Genomic DNA, 8,013 nt, shown 5'->3' on the forward strand with positions numbered 1-8,013 from the left:
AGTCCATAGAGCATGTGACTCTTGACCTTGGGGTCATGTGTTTGAGCCCCAAGTGGGGTGTAGAGATTATTTAACAATAAAATCTTAAAACAAAACAGCACTGCAGCTAAGGCCCGGGTACTTGAGACTTTGCTGTCAGTCCTGGGAAAGCCTGTGAATGGTCTGTGATGAAGGAGAGAGGCTGGGCCTGGGGTTCTCAGCCTGATCATGCAACTAACCCCACAGCCCAAGCAACGTATCTCTTTATGCCTCAGTGTCCCAGCCTTTCCTTCTTTCAAATAATATTTACCAAACACTGTCATTCTAGACACTGGTGGAGAAGAGAAGCCCAGCCCCTCTTCTCATAGTGCTGACATTTTAGTGCGGGAGGGAGGGAAAGACAAATAATCAACAGGTAAACAAATAAATACAGAACATAATGTTAAAAGGTGAAAGTAAATAAAATACACCGGCCTAAAGGGTTATAGGGTCTGATGAGGGGGTTGGGGGGGTTGTGGATAATATGCCCAGGATCCGCAGAGGTGACTCGTGAAATGAGATCTCAATGATAAGCAGGAACAGCAGTGCCAAGATCTGGGAAGAACATTCCAGGAAGAGGCTCGCAACTTCGAGGGCTCCAAAGTCAGAACGAGTTTGCTGCGTTCGAGGGACATAAATGGAGGCCAGTGTGGCTGGAGTGAAAAGAACAGGGGAGACTGGAAGACAACGAGATCCGGGCTGTGGCCTTGGAGATCCTCTTGAAGATTCTGGATTTATTCTCAGTGCAACAGGAAACCACTGAACTGGTGAAGTTGGTGAAGGATAATGGGACAACGTACATTTTTTGAACATTACTTTGTGACCCGGCCATTCCACTCCTAGGTATTTACCTAAGAGAGATGAAAACATATGTCCGCACAAAGACTTCTCTCTGAATATTCATAGTAGCTTTATTCACAGTCGCCCAAACCGGGGGAACAACCCAAATATCCATCAACAGAACAGTAGAGAACCAAAGTGTGCTACATCCATACACAAGAGTTCTACTCAACAATAAAAAGGATCAAACTCTTGATGCACATGACGTGGATGAATCTCATGAACATGCTGGGGCCAAGAAGCCAGATGTCCCCACACCCTGCAAAAAAAGAGAGAGAGAATACGTATTGTATGGTTCCATTTATATAAATGCATTATAAAGAAAATGCAGGGGCACCTGGGTGGCTCAGTTGGTTAAGTGTCTGCCTTGGGCTCAGGTCATGACCCCGGGGGCTCCCTGCTCAGCCGGGAATCTGCTTCTCCCTCTTCCTCTGCCCCTTCCTACCCCCCGACTTGTTATCTCTCTCGCTCACTCTCTCTCTCAAATAAATAAAATCTTAAAAAAAAAAAAAAGAAAGAAAGAAAATGCAAAGTAATCTATAGTCACAGAAAGCAAATCAGTGGTTACCTGGGGCCAGCAGTCAGGGGACAGGGGATCAAAAACAAGAACAGTGGAATGTTCTGTATCTTGATTGAGGTGGGGTTTACATGGGTATATCCATCTGTCAAAGCCCATTGAACTTTTTTTTTTAAAGATTTTATTTATTTATTTGAGAGAGAAAGAGAAAGCCCACATGAGCAGGGGAGGGACAGAGGGAGAGAGAGAGAATCTCGAGCAGACTTCCTGCTGAGCAGGGAGCCTGACACGGGACTCGATTCTAGGACCTGACAACATGAACTGAGCCGAAGGCAGAAGTTTAACCAACTGAGCCACCCAGGTGCCCCTAACACACTTGAAATAGGTATGTCTTTTTTTTTTTTTTAAAGATTTTATTTATTTATTTGCGAGAGAGAACGAGAGACAGAGAGCACGAGAGGGAGGAGGGTCAGAGGGAGAAGCGGACCCCCCGCCGAGCAGGGAGCCCGATGCGGGACTCGATCCAGGGACTCCAGGATCATGACCTGAGCCGAAGGCAGTCGCTTAACCGACTGAGCCACCCAGGCGCCCGAAATAGGTATGTCTTATTAGGTATAAAGGAGGACAGAGAGGACTGGGAATGACTTCCCAGTGTGCCCCTGTCAACATGTGGGCCCTAGCTGACATCAGGACACTGAGGGTGGAGCAGCTTTGGAGGAAAATCCTTCACCCACAGAAGGACCGGACAGTCTCTTGAGATCCTTTCTGCTCCTACAATTCTTGGTAAAAAATGGTAAAATCCCTCCCTTCCCAGGCAGGTGTGGAGTCAGTCACAGAGAAGAATCCTCACCATTGCCACCTTATGGAGGAGACTGGTAACAGTAAGTTCGGGATTCCAGCTGAGGTCTCACATTCTGCTCTATTGTCCGGTTTTTCCCGAGTGCTTCTCTGCCCCAGTTCAACTCCTTCAACCACACAGTGCCCTTGAGCAGGGGCTGTGCATCAGGAAGTGTCACAGTTTTGTTTTTTTCTTTTAAAGATTTTATTTATTTGTTTGACAGAGAGAAACACAGCGAGAGAGGGAACACAAGCAGGGGGAGTGGGAGAGGGAGAAGCAGGCTTCCCGCTGAGCAGGGAGCCCGATGCGGGGCTCGATCCCAGGACCCTGGGATCACGACCTGAGTCAAAGGCAGATGCTTAACGACTGAGCCACCCAGGCTCCCCTCCATCGCGAGTTTTGCTGTCACTGAGAACCCACTGGGCTGTAACTTACTACATATTTCTCTGTAAATGACCCGCTTTTTAATTTAATTTAGCCTCATCCTAATTTATAATATCGTATTTATTCAAAAACATCCACATGTCAGTGCACCTGCCCACTGCAAACCTGTGTTGTTCAAGAGTCAACTGTATTGGGGCGCCTGGGTGGCTCAGTCGTTAAGCGTCTGCCTTCGGCTCAGGTCATGATCCCAGGGTCCTGGGATCGAGCCCCACATCGGGCTTCCTGCTTGGCGGGAAGCCTGCTTCTCCCTCTCCCACTCCCCCTGCTTGTGTTCCTGCTCTTGCTATCTCTCTCTCTGTCAAATTAATAAATAAAATCTTTAAAAAAAAAAAGTCAACTGTATTGTTTTTATGGGCTGATTAGGTATTTTTCTAACACACGTGAGTACATAACTATTAAAATAAGGAATCTCTGCATATGTACCATTTACACATTTTCTCATTCCACTTGTGGTACTTGTACCACATCTGGGGTAGATTTCTTCATGGGGTCACCGTAAAGTATTGTGTGCAAGTTGGTGCTCATGAAATATCAGTTATCCATTTATCTGGACACAGCTGGGTGCGAGAGCTCTTTGTCAACACCCAGCAAAAGAACTGACAACAACAGTGAACTTAACCTCTGATACAAGGCTTCCACTCCAGGAACTGATCTTCAGGAAATAACTAAGAATGCACTCCAGGGGTCCCTGGGTGGCTCAGTCGTTTAAGTGTCTGCCTTCAGCTCAGGTCATGATCTCAGGGTCCTGGGATCAAGCCCCACATCGGGCTCCCTGCTCAGTGGGGAGATTGATTCTCCCTCTGCCTCTCCCCCTGCTCATGCTCTCTCTTGCTCTCACTCTCTCTCAAATAGATAAGTAAAATTAAAAAAAAAAAAAAGATGCACGCTAAAATTTTTTTTTTTTTTGGATTATGGACACTCGATTTTAATCTTTTAGTTGATCTGTTTTTTTCTAAATTTCTTCCTACTGTGAACAACTACTGTAAAGAAAACTTCCAGGGGGGCGCCTGGGTGGCTCAGTTGGTTAAGCGACTGCCTTCGGCTCAGGTCATGATCCTGGAGTACCGGGATCGAGTCCCGCATCAGGCTCCCTGCTCAGCGGGGAGTCTGCTTCTCCCTCTGACCCTCTTCCCTCTCATTCTCTCTCTCAAATAAATAAATAAAATCTTTAAAAAAAAAAAAAAGAAAACTTCCAGGGGCGCCTGGGTGGCTCAGATGGTTAAGTGTTTGCCTTCAGCTCAGCTCATGGTCTCGGGGTCCTGAGATTGAGCCCCACATCGGGCTCCTGGCTCAGCGGGGAGCCTGCTTCTCCCTCTCTCTCCGCCTCTCCCCCTGCTCATGCTCTCTATCTCTCTGTATCTCTGTGTCTCAAATGAATAAATAAAATCTTAAAAAAAAAAAAAAAAAGAAAACGTCCACATCTATATTGTAAGCTCTGGAATTTACTCTTCTAAATCTTTTTTCCCCCTTCATCCCTTCTTTCTTCCCAAAGTCAATCAGTGCACTGTTAAGACATAGTCTCTGCCTTCCTGAAGTCTAGAGTCTAGTAGGAGACAGAGAGCTGCAAACGAGTGCACAGGAACTGTTTAATTATAATTGTCAGGAGTGTCTTCCAGGGTGCTAAAAAAAGATCTTAATAACAGGGGTCCTGCAGGTCAGGGCATGGTTTTCTAAGGAAATGGCTTTTAGGTTGAAATCCCCCAAAATAATGATGCCAACTCCCATTTAAAGCTGCACTGTCCCATTAGGTAGCCACTGACCACATGTGGCTGCTGAGCACTTGAAATGTGGCTGGTCAAACGGAGACGTGTTCTACGTGTAAAATACACACTGGATTTCGCAGACTTCATATAGAAAAAAAGTAAGAAATTTCTGATACTTTTCATACTGATTAAAAGTTGAAATGAGAGGGGCATCTGGGTGGCTCAGTTGGTTAAGCGACTGCCTTCGGCTCGGGTCGTGATCCTGGAGTCCCGGGATCGAGTCCCACATGGGGCTCCCTGCTCGGCAGGGAGTCTGCTTCTCCCTCTGACCCTCCCCCATCTCATGCTCTCTCTCTCATTCTCTCTCTCTCAAATGAATAAATAAAATCTTTAATAATAATAAAAAAAAGTTGAAATGAGAGGGGTGCCTGGGTGGCTCAGTCGGTTCGGCTTCTGACCCTTGGTTTTGGCTCAGGTCATGATCTCAGGGTCCAGATCTCAGGGCTGTGAGATCCAGCCCCACGTGGGCTGCACACTGCGCTGGGTCTGCTTAATACTCTCTCTCCCTCTGCCCCTCCCCTTGCGCAGTCTCCCTCTCTCTCTCTCTCTCAGATTAGTAAGTAAGTAAATAAATAAATAAAATAAAGTTTGAAATGAGAACATTTAGGATATATTGGATTAGATTAAGTATATTAAGATTCATTTTACCTGTTGTTTTCTACCTGTTTGTTTATTTATTTATTTATTTTTAAAGATTTTATTTATTCATTTGAGACACAGAGATACAGAGAGAGAGCACACGTAGGGGGAGAGGCAGGGGGAGAGGCAGAGGGAAAGGGAGAAGCAGGCCTCCCACAGAGCAGGGAGCCCGACGCAGGGCTCCATCCCAGGACCCTGGGATCATGACCCGAGCCGAAGGCAGACGCTTAACGACTGAGCCACCCAGGCGCCCCTGTTCATTTATTTAAAAAAAAAAAAAGATTTCATTTGTTTATTTGAGAGAGAGAGAGCACAAGCTGAGGGAAGAGCAGAGGGAGAGGAACAAGCAGGTTCTGCGCTGAGCGTGGAGCCTGATGGGGGGCTTGATACCAGGACCCTGAGATTGTGACCTGAGCGGAAATCAAGAGTCTGAGGCTTAACTGATTGAGCCACCCAGGCATCCCTCTACCTTTTTAAATGTGGCTATTAAAAAGTCTTAAATTACGTATGTGGCTTGTATTTTGTTTCTAGTGGGTAGGGCTGAGCCAGAGCGCTTATTGATAGTAAGGATCATTCCAAGTGCTAAATGTGTAGTATCTCATTTAATCCTACAATGACTCTGAGATGTGGCTAGTATTCATCTTTCTGCAGAGGTGGAAATCTGAGGTGCAGAGAGTAAATGGCCAGAGATTCACCACCAGCAAGGAGCATAGTGGGGGTTTGAACCTGGGTGGAGTCCCTCTGCCTAACCAATGAGCACTTAATCTCTACCCCACACTACTGAGCGCAGGCACCTCTGTGCTGGGGCATCCATAGCCATCAGGGCAGAAGGAGCAACACAGAGATATTCCAGGGACTAGATGGGCTTATGTGCATTTGGCCATGGGGTGACCCCACCAGAGGATCTGCTTTCTCGGTGGCTATTTCCTTACCCTGGGGACTCTGAATTCAGTTTTAGCAGGGCTGTCTGTCTGCCTCGTCAATGCAAGTTAATCTTTAGGAAGCATACTTAATAACGGTCCACTAAGCACTCTCTAACCCAGCCCTGGATTCCACTAGAAACAAAATGCAAGCCATGTATGTAATTTACAATTTTCTAGTAACCACATTTAAGAAAAGGTAAAAAGAGGGGCACCTGGGTGGCTCAGTTGGTTGGGCGTCTGCCTTCAGCTTAAGTCATGATCCCAGGGTCCTGGGATTGAACCCTGCTTCTCTCTCTCCCTCTGTTGCTCCCCCTGCTTGTGCTCTCTCACTCTCCCTGTCAAATAAATAAATAAAATCTTTTTTAAAAATAAAATAAAATTAAATTAAATTAAAAAGGTAAAAAGAAACAAGTAAAATTAATGTTTTATCTACTCCAGTATATCTTAAATGTTACTGTATCAACCTGTAATCAATATAAGAAAATATGGCCTTGCTGACCCTTTTGCCTCCCCATTTTCATTCCCCACCTCATATTTCATGCTGCAAATTCCTTCCAGTCCTTCCAGTGCACCATGGCTTCTGTCTTGCCCATAGGCCTTTGCATATGCTGTTCTAGGCAGCTGGGAATGGTGTGAGGCTATTCATTCTTCATACAGGCCTATTTGCTCTTCTGCCTGCTCTTTTGGACTGTAACCCCGAAGAAGGCAGGCACCATATCAATTTTATTCATCATTGTATGTCCAGTCTGAGCACGGCTCTTGGTACAGCACAGGCACTGTTAAATATCTCACCACCGAGTGAATTAATGAGTGACTTCACTACTTCTCTTCTGCGTCTTCAATTAAACCATGAACTTTCTGAGGAAAGGGACTATGGTTTGCTTCATCCCAAGTGTCGGGCATAATGCCCACCAGTCATTCCGCAAATATATATTGAGCAACACCTTCTATATGCTGTGCACATAGCAATGGACATGGTTCCTGCCCTCACGTGCTTTTCTTCTAATAGGATGAGGGACATTTATCAAATAATCCTACCACTACATGTAAATTGCAGGAGTAAGAAGTGCCTACAAAACAGAGGTACATTAAAGGTGTTGGAAGGGCATGAGATAGCGTGACTGCCTGGCTGGGGAGCAGTCTTGACTCCTTGAGTTTTAATATAGGCAGCCAAAGGCGAGGCACGTGGTTCTGCCTTCAAAAAAGAGCTTGTCACCGAGATCGAGAAATGGCGGCTTCCAGATGCAGGGTTTTCAGGGCAAGACTGAGCCCTTCTTCCAGGGCATCCCATAGGCAGTGGCTAAACATGGTGGGGGGGACTGGGGCCAGAACACTTCTGCCCAGTGGGGCTCCTCCAACGAGTTTTTGTTCTGGCGCTTCCTGTTAGGTTATTTATCTTTGTCAGATCTGAGTCCTTGCCGGATCCTGCTTCTTCCCCTTTCTTTCATGGGCATTACACCCCCACCCCCACCCCCAACCCCCAACTCCATCTCAGCATCTGCTTCCTGGAGGACCTGACTTGACCCAGAGGGTCTTGGGGGCTGGATTCTGGTGGGCAAGGGAACTCAAAGTTATGCTTACAGGGCATTTTTATATAGAATCGACAAACTACCCTTGCCCTTTGCAAAGAGTAGGGAAGGGCTGATAGTCATAGGAGCCTCTATGAGAATTAACTTCGGTAGTAGCTGCATAGTATCCGGCACTCAATGAATGGCGGCTGTTACTATTACCTGGTTTCTTTTTTTTTCTTTTTTAATTTAATTTTATTATGTTATGTTAATCACCATACATTACATCGTTAGTTTTTGATATAGTGTTCCATGATTCATTGTTTGCGTATAACACCCAGTGCTCCATGCAGTACGTGCCCTCCTTAATACCCATCACTGGGCTAGCCCATCCCCCCACCCCCCCTCCCCTCTAAAACCCTCAGTTTGTTTCTCAGAGTACATAGTCTCTCGTGGTTTGTCTCCCCCTCCGATTCCCCCCCTTTCATTTTTCCCTTCCTACTATCTTTTTTTTTTTTAACAT

This window comes from Neomonachus schauinslandi, chromosome 14 (assembly GCF_002201575.2).
Source record: "Neomonachus schauinslandi chromosome 14, ASM220157v2, whole genome shotgun sequence".
NCBI lineage: Eukaryota > Metazoa > Chordata > Mammalia > Carnivora > Phocidae > Neomonachus > Neomonachus schauinslandi.